Here is a 27,665-nt window from a genome sequence, read left to right as displayed (position 1 = left end):
CCTGTATTAGATGCATATATATTTAGGATCGTTAGCTCTTCTTGTTGCATTGATCCATTTACCATTATGTAGTGTCCTTCTTTGTCTCTTTTGATCTTTGTTGCTTTAAAGTCTATTTTATCAGAGATGAGAATTGCAACTCCTGCTTTTTTTTGCTCTCCATTTGCTTGGTAAATCTTCCTCCATCCCTTTATTTTGAGCCTTTGTGTATCCTTGCATGTGAAATGGGTTTCCTGGACACAGCAGACCGATGGGTTTTGGCTTTTTATCCAATTTGCCAGTGTGTCTTTTGATTGGGGCATTTAATCCATTTACATTTAGGGTTAATATTGTTATGTGTGAAATTGATACTGCCATTTTGATGCTAGCTGGCTGTTTGTTTTGCCCATTAGTTGATGCAGACTCTTCATTGTGTTGATGCTCTTTACCATTTGGTATGTTTTTGGAGTGGCTGGTACTGGTTGTTCTTTTCTATGTGTAGTGCCTCTTTCAGGAGCTCTTGTAAAGCCCGTCTGGTGGTGATGAAATCTCTGAGTACTTGCTTGTTTGCAAAGGATTTTATTTTTCCTTCACTTATGAAGCTTAGTTTGGCTGGATATGAAATTCTGGGTTGAAAGTTCTTTTCTTTAAGGATGTTGAATATCGGCCCCCACTCTTTTCTGGCTTATAGGGTTTCTGCTGAGAGATCTGCTGTGAGTCTGATGGGCTTCCCTTTGTGGGTAACCCGACCTTTCTCTCTGGCTGCCCTTAGCATTTTCTTCTTCATTTCAGCCCTGGTCAATATGATGATTATGTGCCTTGGGGTTGCTCTTCTTGAAGAATATCTTTGTGGTGTTCTCTGTTTTTCCTGGACTTGAATATTGGCCTGCCTTGCTAGGTTGGGGAAGTTTTCCTGGATAATATCCTGAAGAGTATTTTCCAGCTTGGATGCATTCTCTTCGTCACATTCAGGTACACCTATCAAACGTAGATTAGGTCTTTTCACATAATCCCATATTTCTTGTTGACTTTGTTCATTCCTTTTTACCCTGTTTTCTCTAATCTTGCCTTCTCGTTTTATTTCATTGAGTTGATCTTCGACCTCTGATATCCTTTCTTCTGCTTGGTCAATTCGGCTGTTGAAACTTCTGCATGCTACGTGAAGTTCTCGTGTTGTGTTTTTCAGCTCCATCAATTCACTTATATCCCTCTCTATGTTATCCATTCTCATTAGCATTTCGTCAAATGTTTTTCCAATGTTCTTAGTTTCTTTGCATTGGGTTAGAACATGTTCTTTTAGCTCACGGAAGTTTCTTATTACCCACCTTCTGAAGCCTGAGTCTGTCATTTCCTCACATGCATTCTCCATCCAGTCTTGTTCCCTTGCTGGTGAGGAGTTGTGATCCCTTGTAGGAGGAGTCGTATTCTGGTTTCGGGTGTTTTCATCCTTTTTGTGCTGGTTTCTTCCCATCTTTGTGGATTTATCCACCTGTCGTCTTTGTAGTTGCTGACTTTCTGATTGGGTCTCTGAGTGGACGTCCTGTTTGTTGAAGATGAAGTTATTTCTGTTGCTTAGTTTTCCTTCTAACGGTCTGGTCCCTCTGCTGTAGGACTGCTGAGGTCCACTCCAGGCCCTGCTCGCCTGGGGATCACTTGCAGCAGCTGCCGAACAGTAAAGGTCGCTACCAGTTTCTTCTTCTACTTTGTCCCAGAAGGATATCTGCCAAATGTCAGTCTGAGCTCTCCTTTATGAGGTGACTCTTTGGATATACGGGGGTCAGGGAGCTGCTTGAGGAGACAGTCTGTCCTTTATAGTAGCTCAAGTGCTGTGCTGTGTGCTCCGTTTTTCATTCAGAGCTGCTGGGCAGGGACATTTATGTCTGTTGTAGCAGAACTCATAAACCCCTTTTCTTTTTCCCCAGGTGTTCTGTCGCAGGGTGTTAGGGCTTTATTTATGAGTTTCCGCTGTGCTGCTACCTTTTCTTTTTTCTTCAGGGCTGTCCTGCCCAGCAAGGAGGCAGCCTAGTCACTGCCTGCAGAGGCTTCACTGAGCTGCTGTGGGCTCTGCCCAGCTGCCGTTTGAACTTCCCTGCAGTCCTGTTTATATGGGTGTAGTTAGAACTGCTTCGGCAATGGTGGCCCACCTCTGTAATGACAGACTCTCTCTGTAATGGCGGGTTGCCTCGGCACAGGCAGGCCGCCTCAGCAATGGCAGACTGCCTCCATAGTGGTGGAGTCCCCCGGTAATGGCAGATGCCCCTCCGCCACAGAGCTGGACAGTCCCAGGTTCACCTGTGCTTGCTATGAAACTCTCAACCCAGAGCGTTTCCAATTGCTGTTTTGTTGTTTTTGCTTTTGTTTTTGTGGGGATGGGACCAGCCGGGCCTGATCACCTGGCTCCCTGCCTCAGGGCCTTTTGTTTTTTAGTTGAATGGTCGGCTCTCTCCCAGGTGTTCTGGTTGCCTGTTGAAAAGGCGCCAGGATCTGTGTGATTTCCTGTGCAGCAACCCACTGCACTGGCTGAAACAGCGGCTGTGAGGTTTGTGGCACTTTTTTGCCTGGGAATCTCCTGGCCTGGCTCCCTGTTTCCCCCACTTTTTTTTTTTAATCAGATGAATGAGTGACTCTGCCTTCCCGGAGCTTCCCAGAGCTCCCCTTGCTGGCTAAGTGGGGACCCAGTCCCGTTTACTCTGCACTAGGAACCACCGCACCAGGGCTCTTGCAAAACAGCCGTGCCAGCCAAAACAGCTGTGTTGGCGACCAGTGGATCTCCTACGCCTGGGAATCTCCTGATCTGTGGGCAATAAAAATCCATCTGGAAATGCGGCCTCCGCTCACCCTCTGCGCTTTCAGTGGGAGCTGCAATCCTGAGCTGCTCCTAACTGACCATCTTGGATCTTCCTCCAGTTTGTAAGCTATTAATTGCTGCTTTTACTTCAGCTCTTGTTATTGATCTCTTCAGGGATTCGACTTCTTCCTGGTTTAGTCTTGGGAGAGTGCAGGTGTCCAGGAATTTATCCATTTCTTCCAGATTTACTGGTTTGTGTTCATAGTTGTTTGTAGTAATCTCTGATGGTAGTTTGTATTTCCGTGGAATCACTGGTGATGTCCCCTTTATTGTTTTTTTATTGCAGCTATTTGATTCGTCTGTTTCCTTTTTTATTAGTCTGGCTAGTGGTCTATTTTGTTGATCTTTTCAAAAAACCAGCTCCTGCTGGGCGCAGTGGCTCATGCCTATAATCCCAGCACTTTGGGAGGCCGAGGTGGGTGGATCATGAGGTCAAGAGATCGAGACCATCCTGGTCAACATGGTGAAACCCTGTCTCTACTAAAAATACAAAAAATTAGCTGGGCATGGTGGCACATGCCTGTAATCCCAGCTACTCACGAGGCTGAGGCAGGAGAATTGCCTGAACCAAGGAGGCAGAGGTTGCGGTGATCCGAGATCACGCCATTGCACTCCAGCCTGGGTAACAAGAGCGAAACTCTATCTCAAAAAAAAAAAACAAAAAAACAGCTCCTGGATTTGTTGATTTTCTGAAGGGTTTTTTGTGTCTCTATCTATCTGGTGGGGAGGGTGGGGAGGGATAATGAGGGGAGAAATACCAGATATAGGTGATGGGGAGATGAAGGCAGCAAACCACCTTGCCATATATGTACCTATGCAACACTCCTGCATGATCTGCACATGTACCCCAGAACCTAAAGTACAATAAAACAAATAAAAATAATTAAAAAATAAAAAAAATTGCTATTAATTTACATGAAAGTGAATTATCATAAAGTTCTTCATTCATGTTGTTTTCATGTTGACTAGGCTGAGGAGGAAGAAGAGGAGGGGCTGGTCTTGCTATCTCAGGGGTGGAAAAAGAAGAAGAAAATTTGTGTATAAGTGGACTTACTCATTTAAAATCTGTGTTGTCCAGGAGTCAACCATACATACATGTATATATTCACACTTACAAACTAAAGTTAATGGTGATACTGAAAAAATATGCATATGTATACATTCATATTACTTATTAAAATAAATAGCATTAGTAAAATATGCCAACAGAGATATTATTAAGACATAAAGGAAGACAAATAGCTAAGTCAACCTTAAAGAGAGAACTAATATAAAGTGAAAATGGGCAGTAGAATACTGGTTGGTTTATGCAGCAGACACCAGGACATGTTGTAAAGCCATAGCAGTAAGAATCGGGTTAAAACAAGAACAGAGAAATAGACATATGAAGCAGCACAAAAACTTCTTTAAGAGCACATCTATGTGTATGTAAACAATATAAAATAAAATTGACATCATAAGTTAATAAGAAAATTATGAGTTATTTAGTACATAATAGTAGATTACTGATTCATTATAGAGAAAAAAATATAAAACAAAATTTCATATGCAAACATGGACTATATATAGTACAAACTGCATGGGAAAGTAAAATTAAAGAATTAATAGAAAACACAATAGGAATTTGTATCAATCAATGATCAAGAATGAGGAAAAAAAATTTTCATGTTCTCTATAATAAAGAACTCCATGACAAAGTTAATAATCATATTAGAGAATGGGAGAAGATATTTGTAGTAACTGAAAGCAACAAGGAAGTTATTATTGCTTCTACTGTGCCAGCAACATCTACATATTCACAAGAGCAAAACAGCAACTTCAAAACATTAATGGACATTATATTACAAACAAGTAGTTTTTAAAGAATAAATCTCAAAGCCTAGCAAAAATATGACAAAATTATTTAGTAATGAGAGAAATACACTAAATGGAAATATAACTATCATTTTATACCCAGGGCATCAGTAAAAATAAAAATAAGTAATACCAAGTATTGATGTAGAGTATAGGTATCCTCACATCCTACAGATGGCAGTAACTCCAGAGAGCAAACTAACACTATTTAGTCTATATTAATAGCCTAGGAAACAGCAATTTCACACTTGAGTGCAGAATACACATTTTTACATTACTCCAAAACATGCAGGTCCATGCATATTCACTGTGTAGTTTTAGTAATAGAAGCAGAGAGGTGAAGAAAAATAGAATCACCAGGAGTGCAAAGAGTCAGATTGTGGACAATTATTAAGCAGTTAATTACAACAGACATATGTGATATTGGCAAATAAACAATATTAAACCACAGTTTAAGTAGAAAATGTAAAATCCAGGCTAGAAAGCAAGGTAAAATCAAGGATATATTTACAGCACAAAATTCAGAGTATCACATCCTTTTCATTTACTTTTGGTAGAAGACTTATTAGTAGACTGGTGGGGAGAAAAAAATGTTGTTTATATATTCAGCATCCATACAGTAAAAATTAATTACTGATAAATTAGTAATGAGATTTGAGCAATAAGAAATGAGATTTGTTCTGCAAGTGAGGCAGAGAGCTAATTTACATGCTCATCTTCACAGAGAAAATACTTTAGTGTGATAATATTGTTCATTATATAATGATGAGTTTTAAAGGCCTGTACTTTATAAGAAACTCATGTCTCAAGTCAAAAAGCTAACACTAAAGTTCAAAGTAGGGTCAGTCAAACCTGCTGTATGGACAATCAAGACCCAAGACAAGAGCTTGGCTTTTAGCATTCAGCTTAGCTTTTAGCATTCATTAGAGGAAACAGTAGAACACATAGTCTTAGAAAACCTATACACACGTATATGTTTTACTGTCTCCCAGACATTTAATAGATATTAAAAGTCAGTTCAAAAGTTAAAAAGAAGTTAAGAGTAGTTCTCATGCTTTAATATCAGTCAATATGAGGGTAGAGTTGACATTTTGTTTTGATTCTTCAAAGCTTAGAAATGTTCCACCCCTGATGGAATGTGTTATTGATGACTATTGATTCCCCCAAAATACCATCAGAAAAGTAGGCTAAAAATCAAAGATATGGCTATTAGTCCTACTAGGAAATAATATCATCTTGAGAGAGTCTTAATACCATACAAGATGAGGAAAGTCAGAGATTACTTGAAGGATTTTAGGAGCTAAGATTAATAAGTTTAAGAGGAGTCCTTCAGGGAGAATAATGGGTTGAGATTTGATAGAATTAATGATACAATGCATTTGGATTGGTGAGAACAAAGTGAAAATATATTAGTCAGTCTTAATGAGAGAGAGATTAGTGAGTAATAGGTTCATTTCCAAAATAAAGCAATATTAGTTCATAGTATAATCTCTGGAAGTTTGTAAGTCCTGGAACAAATATTTAATACATTTTCTCAGTGTTATTGAGCAAAGAAACAGAAATGTATGCCCAGTTCTATTATCATCTAAATTAAGAAAAGGAATTACATTGCTTTACCTTCCAACCACTTTGCTCTGAAAAGCAAAACACCCAGAATCATTTCAGAAAATAATTTTTAATACTTTAATGCATACAAAAGATAATTATGCAAATTAAAATGATAATGATGTAACATTACATACCTATTAAAATGGCTAAAACTATAACATTCCAGCAAAAATAAAATAATGGTTAAACCTAAAAAATTGACATAGCAGTTCCTGGCAAGGATATGGAATAGCAATAACTCTCATTTATTACTGATGGCAACACAAATGGTTTAATACTTTGGAAGACAGTTTGGCCGTTTCTTACAATGCTCAACATGGTCTTTCCAAGTGATTTAGCAGTTATCTTCCTAGATATTTATGTAACTTATTTGAAAATGTATGCAAATACAAAAATACTATGTAATTTATTTATTCATAATCAATGAAAACCAGAAATAAACTGATATTCATCAATAGGTGAACAAATTATTATATTTGCATTCTTACAATGGAATATTTTTCAGTGATAAAAATTAGACTAATGAGCATATTGCTAAGTAAAATAAACAATTCTGAAAAGTTTGCATAATATATGATATCATATATATGAAAGTCTGAAAAAGGCAAAAACATAGAGATAGTCAAAATATCAGTTGTTGCCAGGAATTTGGGAGGAGAAAATTTGAATAGACAAAGTATAGGGAATATTTCAGGATGATGAAACTATTCTGTATGATACTGTAATGGTAAGTGCATGGCACTAGGAATTTGTCAAAACCCATAGGACTTAGGAGCACAAAAAAGTGAACTTTTTTTTCTTTTTTTTGAGATGGAGTTTCACTCTTGTTGCCCAGGCCGGAGTGCAGTGGCATGATCTCGGCTTACTGCAATCTCCACCACCCAGGTCAAGTGATTCTCCTGCCTCAGCCTCCCGAGTGGCTGAGATTACAGGCACCCACCACCACACCCAACTAATTTTTTTGTATTTTTAGTAGAGATGGGGTTTCATCATGTTGGCCAGGCTGGTCTTGAACTCCTGACCTCAGGTGATCCACCCGCCTATGCCTCCCAAAGTGCTGGGATTACAGACATGAGCCACTGCGCCTGGCCAAACTTTTTATTTTAAAATGTTTGTTAGGGGAATCCCAGGACAAAATGTAGATCTCATTAAAGAAAATCAGAGAAAAGATGCTGCTGACTTTAGTAACTTTGAAAATGACTAGACTCTGTGACTAAAACCAAAATAAAGAATACATAGCATTGTTCTCTAATTGATATATTTTTTTCTCATGGAGTACTCTTTATATTCTGATGTAGTATAAATATGTAGCGAAATTGAAAAATCAAATGAATGGAAGATGGTGGGGTCAAAAGTTCTTTCTTTTGATGTATGAAGTTATGGATGAGCAAGGACAGGAGGCAGGAATTATCCATGTAGTCATGAACTGTAGTTAGAGACATCAATATGAGTTCATTCTTAGCTTAATAAAGATAGATATGTTTACAAGTGGAAATAATCATAGGTATATGTGAATACATGGGTTAGTAGATACACCCATATTTTCTTTCTCTTTTACTGAGAAAACCCAGAAGCAAGACTTCCCCATGAGAACTAAGCACATTCAGCACTGAAATCTTGGATTCCAATATATCTCAGGGCAACTAGGGACCCTTGCAGAAATGGCCAAATCTAGGGAGAGGGCAGAAAATATACAAATGTGTATGGAATATTTGATACGGCCAGAAAGTATAGACATTCTATAAAAATTCCATAATGATGAACTCCTTAAGATTTTTACAGATTTTTAAAAAAATTACTAAAATGACCCTAAATAACCTAAACAATCTTTAGAAAAAATGATGAAGGCATTACAATTCCCAATTTCAGAGTGTATTACAAAGTTATAGTAATTATAACAATATTTAACTGGCATAGAAACAGACAGATAGATCAATGGAATAGAAGACAGAGCTTAGAAATCAATCCATATATATACGGTCAACTTATTTTTGATGAGTGTCAAGAATACACAACAAGAAAATGATAATCTCTTGAACAAATGGTGTTGGGGAAAACTGGATAGCTACATTCAGAATAATGAATTTAAGTCTTACCTTAACACCATATAAGATCATGCGTGTAATCTCAGCACTTTGGGAGGCTGAGGCAAATGGATCACCTGAGGTCAGGAGTTCAAAACCAGCCTGGCTAACATGGTGAAACCCCTTCTCTACTAAAAATACAAAAAATAGCCAGGTATGGTGGTGTATGTCTATATTCCCAGCTACTTGTGAGGCTGAGGCAGGAGAATGGATTGAACACAGGAGGCAGAGGTTGCAGTAAGCCAAGATTGCATCACTGCACTCCAGCCTGGGTAATAGAGTCAAAACAACAACAACAACAACAACAACAACAACAACAAATCAATTTAAAATGGATTGAAGACCTAAAACTAAAACTCCCAGAGGAATACATAAGAAAAAAGTCAAAATATGGACCAAAGACTTGAGCAGATATTTTTTCCAAAGAGGACATGTGAACAGTTAGATGAAATTATGCTCAACTTCATCAATCATCAGGGAAATGCAATTTAAAGCTGTAATGAGATATAACCTAAAATGTACTAGGATAGCTCTCATCAAAAAAACAAAAGAATAAGTATTGGTGAGGTTGTGTAAAAATGGAACCATCATTTGTTATTGGCAGGAATGCAAATATTGCAGGCATTATGGAAAACTGCATGGAGATTTCTTAAAATATTATAAAATAAGATATCCATATGATTCAGTAATTCCACTAAAGGGTATTTATTCAAAAAGTTTAAATCATAATCTTCAAATCATATTGGCAACACTGTTTATGGAAACAATATTCACAAAAGCCAAGGCATGGAAACAACCCATACATGCATTGATGGATAAATGAATAGAGAAAATGATACAAACATATAATGGAATATTACTCAGCTTTAGAAAAGGATATATTAACAATATACAACCACATGGATTAATTTTGAAGACACATTAAGTGAAATAAGCAAGCCACAGAAAGACAAGTCCTGCATGATCACACTATGCAAAATATCTAAAATAGTCAGACTCATAGAATGAGAAAGTAGACTGTTGCTTGCCAGAGTGTAAGGGGAGGAGGAAATGAAAAATTATTAATTAATGGGCTAAAGTCTCAATTGTACAAGATGAATATGTTTTAGAGGTATGCTGTAAAGCACTGTCTCCATAGTTAGATATATTGTATTCTACACTTAAAAATTTATTAGCAAAGTAGATCTAATTTAAATGTTCTTACCACAATAAGTAAAATTTTAAGAGAAAATAAGCTAAAAAGTAAAATAAAGAAAATATATCAAAGTAGGTTACTTTATTATGAAATATGATTTTGTGAGCTATAAACAAAGAATAACTGTTGTAAAACAGAGTAAAAACAATAATAAAAGGATAAGTTAATAAAGAAAAAAACCCACAATTACAAAGAAAATTCACAATGATTAAAATATGGAAAAGGGACACAGGAGCCAACTGTAAGACTCTCAATGGCCAAAACTGAAATAATTTTGGTAATAAAATATAGTATTTTTAAATTATAAGTCCATGCAGACATTAATAAATGAGTGACTAAATATATAAATGAGGGAGAATAGAAAAATTCCTTTTGCAGAAGAATTTCAAATAATTTATGTGGCTAAGCACCACTCTCAAATGTCTGGCATAATTATCCACTCCTTAAATGTCAACTGTGCACAGTTACCTTATTCCAGAGTACAGTATGGAAGATGGAGAAAGTAACTTCAAAATCAAGGAACTTGGAAAACACTGCCTCAACCAAGTGATTTGATTAAGATATGTCCACAGAATGTATTACGGGTATGATGTGATGGAAGTGGCACTTTGCTTCTCTGTTCTGCCTCCCCCAGAATGTAACCCTTGCCTAATCATAAGAAAAATGTTAAACATAAACTGACTGAGGGACATGCTACAACATATCTCACCAGTACTCCCCCAAATTTTCAAGATTATTAAAAACAAGGAGTCAGAGAAAATGTCACACTCAAGAGGAAACTAAGGAAATAAGATTACTTAAATATGATTGTCTTATTGTTTCATACTAAGACTAAATCTAAATTGTAGTTAGAGCTTCCAGAAGCTCTTGTTTGCTTTACAGGTAAAAGGATTTCAAACCACCTCACCAGGCAAATAATTATTTGCTTTGATAGAAATTCCAAATTCAGCACTCCCACACCTTTGATGCTGTTTTAATTCAAACATGTAACAAGCTGATCATTATTAAGCCAGCCATTATTCCTGAAGTCACTACAGATAGACTTCTATAGAATTCACTAAGGTAAAGAGACCATGCTGAAAAAAAGAGATTAAATCATACATGTAGTGAATGGTTAACTGTAGGCACACACATAATATTACTAAGTCAATTGATCACTGCAATTCCTTAATATTTATTATATCCCATAGGATGTGTGCCAGGAGAGCTAGGCGAAATATCTTCAGAATACATTTAAAATGTTCTAGAGATGCTTTGCTGACCTATTTAAAACTCTTCTGTGCTTTGTTGTGACAAAGTTAATAGCTGAATCCATTTCATATGTATATTTTAGAGCAGACTGATGGTCTGACTACCATCTGTTAATATCGCTGCCTGCTTACAAACAGCTTCTGGGAAATCCTAAGAATCTTAAAAATGGAAAATGGCATATTTCAATAGAAACTACAAAATGATATTGCCAGAATTTTGATTTTTGTCCACAGGTAGAAAAATATATTCATTGTTGTCATGACATGGCAAATAAAAGGTGGAGATAAATTAAACACTTCACATATGACTGAGTAGTTCCATGCTAACTGTTAGGTTATCACAAAACAGAATTACTCATCTCCTACTGTCTTTGTCAGGGTTCTCTAAAGGAACAGAACTAATAGGATAGGATGTATATATAAAGGGGAGTTTATTAAGGAGTATTGACTCACATGATCACAAGGTGAGGTCCCAGAATAGGCCATCTGCAAGCTGAGGAGCAAGGAAGCCACTCTGAGTCCCCAAACCTCAAAAGTAGGGAAGCCGATAGTGCAGCTTTCCATCTGTGGTCAAAGGTCCAAGAGTCCCAAAGCTGAATGAGTCCGATGTTCAAGGGCAGGAAGCATCCAGCACAGGAACAAGATAAAGGCTGGGAGGCTAAGCCAGTGTAGTCTTTTCCAATTCTTCTACCTGCTTTTGTTTTGGCCTCACTGGCAGCTGATTTAGATTGTGCCCATCAGATTAAGACTAGGTCTGCTTTTCCCAGTTCACTGACTCAGGATGTTAATCTCTGGCAGCACCCTCACGGACACACCCAGGAGCAACAGTTTGCATCCTTGAATCCAATGGAGTTGACACTCAATATTAAACATCACAACTACCAAATGTCAATGTGCTATTAAAAGTACACTTTTCTCTTAGGTAGGTAACATATCAGAGATACTGTTCTAGCCAGTTTTAAGGGCTATGTTTACATTCTGGGAACAGGGAGTGTGTGTGTGTGTGTGTGTGTGTGTGTGTGTGTGGTTTTAGAAGAAAGTGGATTTTATACATGATAAAGACACTAGAAATCAAGTGCTGCTTTCTATTGATTATTTACAAAAACAAAATTTAGGTGAATATCGGAATATTAGACTTAACTGGGTATTTGAAACCACACCATGTTATCTACATGCCATAGTATATGGTTAAAATTTTTTTCAATGAAAGTGTTATCAAAATAATTGTTTTTTTTTTTTTTTGAGACAGAGTTTCGTTCTTGTTACCCAGGCTGGAGTGCAGTGGCGCGATCTCGGCTCACTGCAACCTCCGCCTCCTGGGTTCAGGCAATTCTCCTGCCTCAGCCTCCTGAGTAGCTGGGATTACAGGCACGCGCCACCGTGCCCAGCTAATTTTTTGTATTTTTAGTAGAGACGGGGTTTCACCATGTTGACCAGGATGGTCTCAATCTCTTGACCTCGTGATCCATCCACCTTGGCCTCCCAAAGTGCTGGGATTACAGGCGTGAGCCACCGCGCCCGGCCCAAAATAATTTTCGATGGCTAAAACAAACTGTTATTTATCTATAAATACATATTTTTATTTTTTTCTTAATGTAATTTTTATTTATAAAAAGTACAACATTCATCAGTAGACAAATTACCAAATAAAAACTATCAATTGGTGCATCCACTTGGGAGAAAATAAACATTTCTCAGTAGAAGTTTGATACATATTTAAACACACATTGTAACAAGATTGTGTTACTTGTACAATTGCTCAATTGTGTTTATTATAAAAACTGTTAATACTTAAGTCTCTGAACTATGAAATGTTTTCTCATATTTCAGACAAATGTTCCAAGTTTTCTTATTCTCATTGCTTCATTTTTTTATGTACTTGTATAGCAATATCATTGTCTTAATTCATTTTTGTTCAGCTTATCACTTTAATTCTATGAGCTCAGCTCTTTTTTAATGTTAACTCTTTAAACAATGCTTTGTAAGGCTTCAAACTAGTTGAAAAAAGCTGGCTATTACTTTGTAATTAATAAAGAAAACACAATTGCCCTTTTGGTTTAAACTACTTGTGTTAAGATCCTCCAGAGGGACAGAACTAAGATACATGTGTGTATGAAAGGGAGTTTATTGAGGAGAATTGGCTCATACTATTGAGGACTAAACTCTGATTTTTTTGTCTTGCACAAATTTCTATTTAAGGGGTCTGGGAGTCATGTCCTACAAATCATAAATTCTCATCAGAAGGGTTTTATTTAACCCTATATATCATGACTTATTTTCCAACCTGACTTTGGCATAACATTACAAGACAAGGAAAAAAATCAAAATATTTTACCTTAAAACATGTTTCTCTGCCATATCTAGAAATGGCTCTCTGCAAAACTGTTCTTTGTGGAGGAGAATTTGCATCTGTAAAAAATCTCTATTAACATAGCTAGATCCTTTTCTTCCAGACCTTCTAATCCTAAAGAGATTAACTAAGATCTGACTAGGAAACATTTGTCACTGATTGTCTCTAAGGGCAGCCACTGTAAGACTTCACAAGAACTTTGGGCTCCACAATCTTTATCTTAACCTAAATATTCCCTTTCTATGAATCCCAGGTCTTTAGACAAACTTAACCAATTGTCAATCAGAAAATGTTTAAATTCACCTGTAGCCTGGAAACCTCCCCCCCACTTTGAGATATACTGCCTTTCTGGATCAAACCAATATATTTCTTGAATGTGTTTGATTGATGTCTCATGCTTCTCTAAAATGTATAAAACTAAGCTGCGCCCTGACCACCTTTGATATGTTCGCAGGTCCTCCTAAGGACTATATCACATGCCACAATCACCCATATTTGGCTCAGAATAAATCTCTTCAAGTATTTTTACAGAGTTTGACTCTTCTCATCAACATTATCACAAAGTGAAGTCCCACGATAGACTGCAAACTGAGGAAGAGAGAAGGCAGTAATGTCTCAGTCTGAGTCCCAAAGCCTCAAAGGCAGGGAAGCTGACAGTGCTCCCTTCAGTCTGTAGCTGAAGGCCAAAGAGTTCCCAGCAAAACCTTTGGTGTAAGTCCAAGTCCAAAGGCTGAAGAACCTGGAATCTCATGTTCAAGGGCAGGAGGAACAGATGGAGGCATCCAGCAAGGGAGAAAGATGAAAGCCGGAAGACTCAGCAAGCCTGCTTATCTCGCCTCCTTCCACCTGCTTTGTTCTAGCTACACAGGCAGCCAACTGGATGGTGCCCACCCACATTAAGAGTCGGTCTTCCTCTCCGAGTGAACTAACTCAAATGTTAATCTCCACTGGCAACACCTTCACAGACACCTAGAAACAATAACCAGCTATCTAGACATCTTTCAATCCAATCAAGCCGATACACAATAACCATCACACTACTCAAATATCGTTTTTTTCCGAGACATTATTTTCCTCCACCCCTCTTTTGTTGTTGTTGTTGTTTTGAGACAGGGTCTCCCTCTGTCTCTCAGGCTGGAGTGAAGTGGCATGATCATAGCTCACCATGGCCTCAACTTCCTGAGAAGTAATAAAAGGGAGGAGAGAAGCTTTGCAAGAAAACTGGCCCTGGCTTAAAGGAGTAAAAGCAGAGTAGGTTGGGCAGGTGTTGGATGTGATACAGTGGAAGTGAGACCAGAGACCAAGGAAGAGTGAACCACAGCTCTGGTCTAACCAGCACTAAAAGAATGCGATTAGAAGATCATGATGTTGCCACCACAGCAGGGCCTTGTGAAGCCAGTGGGCTTCCTGCTCTACAAAGGTTCAGCAGTTTTGTTTTCCTGGACAGAGAGAGGTGCAGTAGGATGTCACAGAGGGTGAGGAAGGTCAGAAAGCAAGTTCCAGGTCTGCGCTGAGCTAGCACAGGACTGGAGTGTGGAGGCATTTCCCCCTTGGGCCACAACTTTACCTTTTGTGCAATGGGGAGATGGTAAGAACCCTGTTCTGCCCACAACATCCAGCTGGTGAACTGGTCTGTAAATGAAGATTCTGTGCCAACCACCTAGAGGCAGGTATCACAGTTCCCATTTTACAGATGAGGAAATTGGGCCTTGCAAGGCGTCATGCCCCAGATCATGCAACTAGCAAGGTCCAAGTGACTCAAACTCAAGTTTTCAGGGACCATGTAGGCTGCCTCTCAATGTTGGTTCTTGGGAGGCTGCTTAATAGGGTCCCTTTCCAGGGAAGGAAGCAATGCTGGGAGATCATCTCTGAGGCCTCATACAACTTTGAGAGGCCATTAATATATTAAAATGAGGAGCAGGGAGGCATGAACATCAAGTCCAAATTCCTTGCCCAACCCCCAAGACCCTTAGCACTTTGCCTCCCCAGCCTCCCTCAACATGCTCCTCCCCTGGTGCTCTGGTGCCACACTTCAGGGCACTTCCAAGCTCTGTGACCTTGGGCAAGTGGGCCTCTATGGGCCTCAGATTTGTCTTCTGTACAATGAGAACAATTAAGTCCTTACTTTATATGGCTACTGTGAGGATCAGAGGAAGTGCTTGGCAGATGGTGGCTGTTGTTGTCGCTAGCCCTTCTGATTAATTACCGGACTCAGGCTGCTGTCACTCACCCTTACCTCCTCTGAGGCCCACTTGGACCCACTCCCTGGGCCCTCATCACAGACTGTTGTTTTCTGCTTGCTTGTTTGCCTTCATCCACACTGAGCATCAGTTGAATTCAGGAATGTCTAGCCCTGAGTCTAGCCCAGAGTAAGTGTTCTAAAAGCATGGCTGGATCCTGCCATCCAGCAATGATTGAGAATCCATGCTCTGCTAGGCCTTGCCAATCATGCCGATGTCCACACTCAGAGTCCTGCTACCCTTGGGCTTGGACTTGGGTGAAGCAGATAGGGTGGCACACAGTGACAATGGCATATAGTAAGTGCCACTGTGGGGGCTATGGGGCCAAGAGAAGGACCAGACCCTACCATGCCCTGTGGGGAAGTGGTGGTCCCTTACTGCTGTAGTGCCTGCAGCACCCCAGCAGCTAGCAATGTGCCACCTTCCATGTGCCTGTGCCTTCCCATCATGCAAAGATGGTTGCAACAGGAAATGAAACCACTATTACCAGAAGCCTACAAGCCAGGCCCTGCTCTGGGGACTTTACTGCATTTACTCTTCTCTCAGAGTAGCCAGTGTGGGAAAAGAGGCCCTGAGAGGTTGGTTACTGCTGGCACACTCAACCATCTTTTGGCTGTGTAGGATTTGAACTCAGGCCTGCTGGATCTCACCTTCAGCTCTCTGCCCTATGCCATTGAGCTTCACACCACTCTGTCTGTACCTCTTCCTGTGCAGCTGATTGTCCCAATGTGCTCAAGTATCTTAATCTAAATCAGGATATTCACAGGAGGAAAATTCATTTCAAACACCTACCTTTGAAATGAGTAAAGTGTTACTGAGTTGAAAAAAATGATAAAAATGTTTACAAAATATTTTGAAATATACTATATATATATATATATATATATATATATACACACTCATACATATTAAATATATACAGATATATGTGTGTATATATATATAATGCAATGCCAGGGAATACAATATAATGGTAAGAGATAATATATTTTTATATTTTATTCTTGCTCTTACTCAACATACTATTTCTACTGTGCATTATTATTCCTGTAATTTTACACATTTTTCTTTTCTTCTAATTTGTACATATTTGTAGTCCCAGCTACTCAGGAGGCTGATGCTGGATGATCACTTGAGCCAAGAGTCTGAGGCTTCAGTAAGCTTTGATCTAGCCACTGCACTCTAGTCTGGGTAAGTGAGTGAGACTCTATTTCAAGAAAAAAAAAGAAAGAAAAAAAAGGAAATTAAATTCTAACAGCATAAGAAAATATTATTTTTGGGACATGCATTATGGCTTACATCATGATCTACCAAGTGGTTCACATAATATCAGCACTTTGGGAATCCAAGATGGGAGGATCACTTGAGGTCAGGACTTCAAGATAGGCTTGGGAAACATGATGAGACCCCATTTCTTAAAAAAAAAATTAGCTGGGCATGATGGCCTGTGCCTGTAGCCTCAGCTACTTAGAAGGCTAAAGAGGAAAGATTGCTTGAGCACAGGAGTTTGAGGCTGCAGTCAGCAATGATGGAGCCAATGGACTCCAACCAGGTGACAGAGCAAGACCCTGTCTCAAAACAACAACAGGAGTCGTGGTCCCTAAACAACAACAGGAGTCGTGGTCCCTTACTGCTGTAGGGGTATTATTTATTCATATATATATATATATATAATAAATTTATAAATATAAATTTTTTATATATACACACACACACACACACACACACACACCTCACTATCATATTATGCTCTGGTGGTATAAATCATGGATATATCATGGGTAGTAGATAAATGTATATATATTTTATTTACATGAAATATATATATATGTATATATGTAATTTGAAGGTGTGTGGGATTAAGACTAAGGATAAGAAAGAATAAGATCATTATATAATCTTACATATAATATAGGCAGAAAGAAGAAAAACAATATAACTGAGCAAACCGGTAGAATGGCCAATGAAACCGAGAAGACATATCTAGTATTATTTTAAAATTACATACAGTGTTGTAATATAACCAGAAATTCATCTCTGAATTGCTTTTAAATAAATAATGCAAAATGTACATGTGTATTTTGATTTTGTTGGCTTGTAGTATAAATCAAGAAAATGGGTTGTTTCCCATGTTATGTTTTCCCAGAGATAAAGGAATATTCTGAAAAATTCTGAAAGACAGATCAGGGAAAAAAGCCTCTGGAAGAGCCAGATAGAAGCCTGAAGAATTTGAAGAAATCTTCTTTAGAAAATGAATGAATCTTCCACTGGAGTTTTCCTCAATCTGACCTGCATATTAAGTGTCAGAGAGACATAAGCACTGGGTTTACTTAGCATTTTTATATATATATATATAAAATATTATAAACTTAATTCTATGATAGATCAAGGCAACTACTCTTTATTTCTCCACAGGTATTAATTTGTGCTTTTCCAGGAAACATTCTAAATTTGAAGACTTCCACCTGATCTTAAGGGGCTTGCTTAAGTGCAAATAAATCTGTGTATAGTGATGACATTAACCCTTTTATTACCACAATATTCTATTTTTAAGTATATTATTTATTCCTAAGTATTTAAAGCCTTGCAAATTTATTTATAACTGATTTTTTTATTTTAAGTACCTACCTTCTATTGCAAACTATGCACTTCAACCTCTATGTGAATTTCTAGTATAGTGAAAAATTACCACATTATCATAGGTAGAAGAGCATAAAATTACTATGTCCAGGAGTACAAAATTACTAACCCTTATTTTAAAATATGATATATCTTATAAAAACTTTGAAACATAAAGTAATATAAATTTTGGAGTAGATACTATTTATTGCAAACAACAATAATGATGATAAAGCATTTCCTTTACTGGCTAACTCATATAAAATAGAATAGCAGTCAACATTCTGTTACAGGCTAAGAAGTAGTTTTTTCACTGTATTGTGAAATAGAAGACTGTAAAATGAATATTTTGTTCTTGTTTCTCCTGTAAACTCTGGGTGGGAGGTTTCTGAATTAGAAGGCTTTCAGTAGTCCTTAACCTAAACACCTTGAATTGCGCTTTTCTTATTCAGAAATGTAATACTGAATTAGAATGAACATGAATCCAAATAAAATGGAGTATTTTTATATAAATGGCCACCTAACAACAGGATAACAGTGTTATTTATTAACATTGTAGATTTTATGTCAATTACAAAAATAAGCATCCAAACTTGGACAAAGTGAAAGCCCCCTGTAAATAAGTTTATGCTTGGAAGAATTAAAGGACAGGCATTCTCTAATAAATTCTTTATAAAATCTAGAGTTCAGATTTTTTTTAAAGGCTTCACCTAGAGTCCCATGATATCTGAAAGCACAATTTTAAATCAGAGACAGCACAGCTCAATGGATAAATGTGGAAGCAGGAAGCTGCTTATTAAGAAAAAAATTTTACATCACTAGTCCCTTTTTCTACCTAATATAAATTCATTTGATTTTGTGTAACTTTTATAATTAGTACAAAAATACTTGGGAGGCTTTTGTAATTTTAGAGATAATAAAAATATATGTGAAAATTTCACTCTGAGTGAGATTTAGCTGGAGACATGATTTACTCTCATAATTCAAGATTGTAAATTGATGCAAATTCTCAACCATTCAAGCAAAACATATACCTCCCTGTGATGTAGCCGTCATCCTCCTAAATACATACCTAAGAGAAAGGAATGCCTATATCTACCAAGAGACACGTATATGAGTATTCATAGCAATTCCACTGTTAATTGCCAAAATCTGGAAATAATCAAATTTCAATCAACATGAGAATGGAAAAACAGATTGTTGTATGTTCACACAATAGAATACTCAGCAATAAAAAAGAAAAACCACAGATTTGCATGACATAGATGATGTTACATTTATAATGATAAATAAAGTAATGTAGATATAAAAGAGTATATGATCTCTAATTAAATTTATATGAAGTTCAAAAAAGGCAAAAGTAATTGATGATACTCTGAGGAGACAGAAGAGTGTACACTTCTAGGTGGAAGAAAGGGGCACAAGAGAGCCTTCTGCAGTTGTTGAGATTGTTCTCTTTTCTGACCTAGCAGTTGTGTATACATGTATGCCATACAAAAACACACATACACAAACACATGTGTGTGTGTGTATATATATATATATATATATGTTAAAATTAAAGAGAAGCTCACATTAGTATTCCAGTTTTATAAATTAGAATTCTGAGGCTTAAAGAGCTTATGTAAATGCCTATGGTCTCACTGCCAAGAAGTGGCAGAATGGCATCAAAACAATTTATAATATTAAGAAATGTTTGACAGTGTTGATTTTAAAATCCAGATTATTTAATGTTGTTAAATAGCCAAGTGGTTTTTAATGCTTTATCCTAAATTTAAAATTAAAATTTCAACTTTATTTAAAATTGCAAGTACAGTAACATTTTACCTTGCATTTGTAGCTTGTTAAAGAAACAAGCTATTTGGAAAAATTTGCCCTACTGAGTTATATTTGAGATATGTTTAACAAGTGAAGATATTTTTGACAGATGTAGTTGTGTCAGGCCAGGGTGGCTTGCTATTAAAAACAAATTTGATATTTTATAGTTATAAAATTTCAAATAATTTGTAAAATTAAAAGATTTAACTCTATATTCATTGAATGCATTCTACAGCACCTTAACACGTATTCTTTTTTCTTTATATTGCCCTCATACTGTTGATACACATTCTACTTCATTTTTGTCAATCTGTAAGGTAGTATATTTTTTAAATTGCCTAAACAAATAATTTTATCTCCCTGTTGTTTATGTATCAAGTGTTTTACAAAGAAAAAGATGTTTTGTTTATAACCACATCATGAAAAAACATGTTAAGCGGAGAGAACTTGAAGTTCAGTATACTTGAATAGAAAAGATTGCGTATGATCTTGACCTTCGAATCGTTGCAACATTGGGTAAATGCTGTTGAACAGCTCTCAGAAGTATGTCAGAACATCCACTGATTGTGGGAGCATCATTGAAAATTGCTGCCTTTAGTCAGTTTGGCCTTCCTTACAAAATACCACAGACTGGGTGCCTTAAACAGCAGATTTTTTTTTTTTTTTTTCACAATTTTTGGGAGGTTAGAAGTCTGCAATCAAGGTGTCACAATGATCATTTTCTGGTGAGGGGTCTCTTGCTGGCTTGCAGATGGCCCTCTTCTCACTTTGTCCTCACATAGTAGGAGTGAGGGAGACTGCAAGCTCTCTGGTGTCTCCTCTTATGAAAGTATTAAGCTCATCATGAAATTTTCATTAATATTCTCATTTTAACTGGTACAATTGCATGAGAGTACACCAGTATTGATAAACTGTGATGGGTTTATTAATAGATCAATGACTCTACAAATACCAATATAGTTTCTACTATGTACGTAATTATGTGAAAGGTGCTAAGCAAGGTTTACATTAAAATCATTCTAATTTTAAACTAACCTCTATTTTACATTATTATAAATGCTAGGGCTTTCAGCAAATATGCTAATATATTTATAAATTTACACGTAAAACACACAGAATAAAAAATGGAAAGAAACTTCCTAAAAATGTTATTATTTTAACTTGTTTACCTAGTATTCAGTTTTGTAATCGGATGTTAGTCACACAATATTAGACAATATTAAAATTTCCTTTGTAAATTGAACATAGGAAGTTCGTTTTTTGTTTTGTTCAAAGCTAGCACAAATGACTACACACAAAGTTATACTGAATATTTTTTGGGAAAATTTGGCTACTAAAACCATTAATAAGATAATCAGAAATTAAAAATATCATTCAGGAATGGGTATATGGTGAGGTTGCTAAGGTTCATTTGATTACCATAAAAATCAGTATTAAAGAGAACAATACCTTCCTAAGATATTAAAATCCATAGTGAAGTCAGAAAATGGCAGAATAAGAACATTCTATATGCCAAACTGGCCTTCAAATAACCTTTAGATATCTATATTTTAAGATATTTTTTCTGTTCTTTTCCAGTTAAGACTTATTCCTATTTCAGAGTGAGCAAAAAAGTATGTATTTCATTTATGAGATTTCTAGAGCATCTTCAAAAATAAGACTCTAAAGAGAAATCATTGCAAAGTAAAAGTTTTATAATAAATCTCATATTTTTTCTTTACATTTACATAATATTTAAGGATGTAACTATTCTCAATCCAATTAAAAGTAAACATTTACCCAAAAGAACTACAATTTGCACTTAATATTGTGTCATAACATCTTTAGGGTAATATCTGCAGTCTCTCAAATTCACATATAGACATATTCAGCTTTACTCTTTTGCAAATATTGTTACTTATATCTGGAACATACTTCCAGTCTTGTCTGCTCAATAACTTCTACTGCTTAAATTTCTTCAAAAGTGAATTATCCCTTTGATTAATTTTGAGTGTGTCTTAGGATAAGTGTTTACAAAGATAAAAAGATGAATGCCTTTGCCTCAATATTACTTTATGAAGCACTTGATGAAACATTTTACCTAAGAACAGTTTTGTACTAATTTTTTTGTTTGTCCATACTTCTCTAATTACTTACTAGATCAAAAGCATCTGAATTTCTGTCTCAGGCTCTTTTACTAGAGAATCTGACCCTTTATAGTTCTAACATTTTAGAAAACAGGAATTAAGCAACTTTTCTTATTCTAGCCTTTGGCCACCTACCCTCAGATGTCAGGACCTTCAGTTACAAGGTCCTTATTCTTTTAAGAATTCAGTGGTACAAATTAAGGTGGTTCTTTGTTTTCCCCTCTGCAAATTAAATATTTGTATTTTATGGATCTTCTTAGTCAATCTGCTTTCTAGCTTCTACAATGCTATTGTTGTCCATTTTCTCATTTCCACTCTAATTTTTTTTTGATGGGGGGGAATAATGCCTTTAAAGATACTTCCCTGTTTTAGTATTAGAGTCTTAAAAGGGGAAAAAAGTGGATGTGTATTGTTCAGTTTGATATTTTTACTCAATTACTTTTTAAATATAAGAAGAATATATTTAATTTTATATGTATCTATAATGTGAATATACAAATTTGAAGTTAATTAGAGAAGGGAATATTGCCACATGAAATTTACAGTTATGTCAATTCTTTTATTGTTACAGTGCTGAAATATCTTTATTTGCCTTGGAATTGGAATAAACATTAAAGTTACTATAAAATTTATATTAACAGGTTTACTTCCTCATACTTATGTATTCTGGCATTTACAGTTACTATTTGGAAGTTTTCTAGCAACCAAATTGTTATTTGTAAGGTCTGTGTGTGTGTGTGTGTATATATATATATGTGTGTGTGTGTGTATGCAAACACCATTTAAGATTTTTATTTTGTCTCATTCATGGCAGGTAGAATCGTCCCTCATATTCCCAGCATTTGGTATATACACTCCTTCTACCCGTTACTCAATCAAACACAAATCTAGGTATTGATGTTAAGGGATTTTACAAATATAATTAAGGTCACAGAGCCATTGACCTTAAAATATGGAAATTAACTGGGTGTGCCTGACCTAATTATGTATGCCCTTTAAATAAGGATCTGTAAATTAGAAATAGAGAAGTCAAGAAATCCAAAGCACTGAAAGGATCTCATACACCATTATTAAATGGAAGATATAGGGGGACACATGACAAGGAGTGTGAATAGCCTTTGGAGTATATTAGTTGGGGTTCTCTAGAGGGACAGAACTAATAGAATAGATGTTTATATGAATGGGAGTTTATTAAGGAGTATTGACTCACACAATCACAAAGTCCCACAGTAGGCCACCTGCAAGCTGAGGAGCAAGGAAACCAGTCCAAGTCCCAGAACATAAAACTAGGGCAACTGACAGACCACTGAAAGCCCCTGGCAAACCACTGGTGTAAGTCCAAGAGTCCAAAAGCTGAAGAACATGGAGTCTGATGTTTGAGAGCAGGAAGCATTCAGCATGGGAGAAAGATGAAGGCCAGAAGAGTCAGCAAGTCTTCTCTTTCCACTTTCTTCCACCTACTTTATTCTAGCTATGCTGACAACTGATTAGATGGTGCCCACCCAGACTGAGGGTGGGTCTTCCTCTCCCAGTCCACTGACTCACATGTTGATCTCCTTTGGCAACACCCTCACAGACACACCCAGGAACAAAACTTTGCATCCACTAATCCAATCAAATTGACAATCCCTACTAACCATCACACACCCGCCCCTTGTTAACTTGAATCCATACAGAGCTCCTGAAATTATACATAATCTTCAAATAAAGACAATAACAAGGTTATATAACACAGCTATCCTTCATACAACCAGAAGTGCATGAATCACTTATATGGCATTACATCAAGTTAACAACACTTAAATACTGATGTGATGTCAATAAATCTATGTCACACAATAAAGGAAAAAGAAAGAAAATAAAATGAAGATATTTTCTAATACAAGTGTATACATGCATAAACATGTTTTTAACAAAATAAAGAGGATATACTCAAGACATTTACAGTCCTCCTTTCTGCAACTGGTCACATGGTCCTAGCTGGTATTGACACTACCTTCTTCGACTATCCATTCTATATTCCCTTTGCCTTCAGTAAGCTCCTCAGCAGATTGTGAACTTTTACCTGGTGGAGTGACCCAAACCTTCATTGCTGAAGGGTCTTGGACATTTGTAGTCTAGCCTGGATTGAGCTGTTGTAGTTTTCCATTGACCTTAATCACAGGACATGGTAATACCAAGAGACTCTCTAAGGGGTCTTCTGTATACTCCACACATACTCTTCCTTACCTCCATTGTGAAGTAGTAGACTGATTTCGTCTTGATAGTCTGGGTCAATAACCACAGCCAACACTGTAACTCTCTGTCTTAGTCTATTGATTTAGAGGTAGGAGGAGCCCAAAGTGTCCAGGTGGAAATTTTAACACCCAGTTTAATGGAATTGTTGCTGTGTCTCCTGGTGTCAGTATTCCTCCCTCTAGAACTAAGATCTCTATCTCTAGGCCAGAAGAACATAATGTCATGGGAACAGGAAGCAAAAATTTTGCTAGTGGGTCACGAGGAGTGATGAAGAGTGGTGCCACATCCACTTCCACCTTTTGATTCTGGGACCCATGAATCCTGGCTATTGGAGAAAGAGTACCATACATTGAATGCTGATTCATGGCATACACCGCCTCCTGAAGAACTTGCCCCAGCCCTGAAAAGCAATGTCAACTAGACAGCATTGTTATTGTGACTTCAAAAGGCCATTTCACCATTCTATCGATCAGCTGCTTCAGGATGATGGGGAACATGATAAGACAAGTGAATTTCATGAGCATGAGACCACTGCCACACTTCTTTAGCCATAAAGTGAGTGCCTTGGTCAGAGGCAATTCTATGTGGACTACCATGAGGGTGATTAAGACATTCCATGAGTCCACAGATGGTAGTCTTGGCAGAAGCATTGTGTAGAGAATAGTTAAACTCATATCTGGAGTAAGTGTCTTTTCCAGTGAGGATGAACCACTGCCCTTTTCCTGATGGAAGAGGTCTAATATAATCAACCTGCCACCAGGTGGCTGGCTGATCACCCTGAGAAATGGTGCCATATCAAGGGCTCAGTATTGGTCTCTGCTGCTGGCAAATTGGGAACTCAGCAATGCCTGCAGCTAGGTCAGCCTCGATGAGTGAAAGTCTATGTTGCTGAGCCCTTGCATAACCTCCATCCCTTCCACCATAGCCACTTGGTTTATGGGTCCATTGGGCAATAAGGGAGTGGCTGGGGAAAGAGGCTAAGTAGTGCCCACACAATGAATCAATCTATCCACTTGATCATTAAAATTCTCCTCTGCTGAGGTCACCCTTCAGTGAGCATTCACATGAAATACAAATAACTTCATAATTTTTGACCACTCAGAGAGGTCCATCTGCATATCTCTTCCCCAAATTTCTTTGTCACCAATTTTCCAATGATGCTTCTTCCAAGTCCCTGACCATCCTGCCAAACCATTGGCTACAGCCCATGAATCAGTATATAATCACACATCTGCCATTTTCTCATTCCAAGCAAAATATACAACCAGGTGTACTGCTCAAAGTTCTGCCCACTGAGAAGATTTCCTTTAGCACTGTCCTTCAGGGAAGTCCTAGAAAGGAGCTGTAGTGCTGCAGCTGTCCACTTTTGGATATACCTAAATATTGTGCAAAGCCATCTGTAAACCAGGCCCTAGTCTTCTCTTTCTCTGTCAACTGATCACAGAGAACTGCTCACAAGGTCATTGGTACAGGCGGAGGGAGAAAAGGCAGCGTGGCAGGAGTGGAGACTGTGGGTATTTTTGAGCCACTTCCTCATGTAACTTAATTGTGCCTTAAGGACCTGCTAATGCCTGATCACATATATACCACTTTCATTTGATGATGGAATGCTCTGCATGACCAACTTTATGGCTAGATGGATCAGAAAGCACCCAGTTTATGATAGGCAGTTCAGGTAGCATGGTGACTTGATAATGCATAGTCAAACCTTCACTTTCTACCAAAGCCCAGTAACAGGCCAAGAGCTATCTCTAAAAACGAAGAGCTAGTTGCAGAAGATAGCAGAGCCTTGCTCCAAATCCTAGAGGCCTCCACTGTGATTCATCTATGAGGGCTTGTCAAAGGCTCCAAACAACATCTTTATCAGCCACTGACACCTCAAGCAAGATTGGATATGCTGGGATATATGGCCCAAGTTGCAGTGCAACTTGCACAGCAGCCTGGACCTGTGGCAGGATCCTGTTCTGGACCTCACTCATAACTGGCAGCCTTTCAGGTCACTCAATAAATGGGGCCAAATAATACAGGGGGATATGCACAGCTCCTGACTAATAGCAAGGAAAGAGCAATCTTAACCCTACAACCCAGTAACTTAATTCTGCCAATAATAGGAAAGAGCTTGAAAGCAAATTTTTCCCCAGCCTCCAGATGAGAACTCCACCTGACCAACACCTTGATTTCAGACTTGTGATATACTGAGTAGAGAGCACACCCACACTGGGCTGGGCTTCTGACCTAGAGAAATTCACACATCTCTAGATCATTGATAAATAAATGGTTGTTTATTCAAGTTGCTAAATTTATAATAATTTTGTACAAAACAATACAAAACTAATACACTGATATCCTGCAGTTTTTCTATACTGTTTTCATTACAGTTTCATTTGTATTTATCTTTCTCATTACTCCTTGCAGACCTTGAATATGAAGGCCTATGTGCCTCTTTTGTTAAAGAAACGTATTATCTAGAATCTTCTATATATTACTTGTCTATTTATTCCTTCATTTTCTAATCTATTTTCCATTTACTCCTAGTGATTATAAATTTCTTACCTCTTTTGTCTTGGGAACTGTATCTATTTTATATTATTTTCTTTTCACATGAGTTCAAAGTGAGCATTTCTCTTTAGTTTCTTTTATTTTTCCCTTAACATGTTCCTTTTCTGTATCTGACAACTGTGTTTATAACTTATTTTTTACCTTGTTGATGCCATTGATTCCTTTATCACTGAGAATGTTTTAAAAGTCTTATCTTAAATCCCTCTTCAAGATTGCCCATTTATTTTTATTTTCTCAGGAGTGAATTATTCCATTGTTTGAATTGGTTTTGTGTCTGTTTTGATGTTGTGTTTTCTTGGCTGTTTAGAAATATTAATATGTAGTCAGTTTATCTTAATTGGTCTTTTAGAATTTTTTTAAATTTTTTCTTCTCCTCTGCTTTCTTTCTACATATGAGTTTCATATTTGCATTTCATGCCAGAAGGAGGACATATATACATATATTAGGAATTTAACATTCTAATTCTGAAGAAAGAAGATAGATCTGTTTCCTAAGACACTGTATGGGTTGGTCCTGGTCTTGGTAGCTACATAGTAACTATAAAGTCTTCAGCATAAGGCATGGTCACAGAAGTTTTATAGTTTCTATTCACAGTGGTTCCATGCTCTGAAAATGACTTCTGTGCTCCACCAAAACAAAAAAAAAAAAACATACATTTTTTACTGTATTGTGAAATATCTGAATTTTTTACTACCTCTGCCTATTTCTATTCTTAGCTTCAAAGGACTGAGATACCAGGCTTCCATGTTTCCAAATTATTTTTTTCCTAATTTTAGTCAAAGAAGATGTTTGCCCTTTTATGATGGAATTAGTTCTGAAACCAGCCCAATTACCCCACAGAACTGATGTTTATTGTTCTTTTAAATATACATAGAAATTGACCCTTTCAGTTTTAA

General features: G+C 37.1%; 1 pseudogene; it reads left to right on the top strand.

Moving 5' to 3' along the window:
* Positions 1–27,665, top strand: part of LOC105718786 (zygote arrest protein 1-like) — a 783,937-nt pseudogene that overhangs the window by 665,479 nt on the left and 90,793 nt on the right.

Source organism: Aotus nancymaae, unplaced genomic scaffold (genome assembly GCF_030222135.1).
Source record: "Aotus nancymaae isolate 86718 unplaced genomic scaffold, 86718_ANA_hifiasm-v0.15.2.pri h1tg000003l, whole genome shotgun sequence".
Classification (NCBI taxonomy): Eukaryota; Metazoa; Chordata; class Mammalia; order Primates; family Aotidae; genus Aotus; species Aotus nancymaae.
The sequence above is the reverse complement of the archived record's forward strand: the minus strand, read 5'-3'. Positions and strand labels throughout refer to the sequence as shown.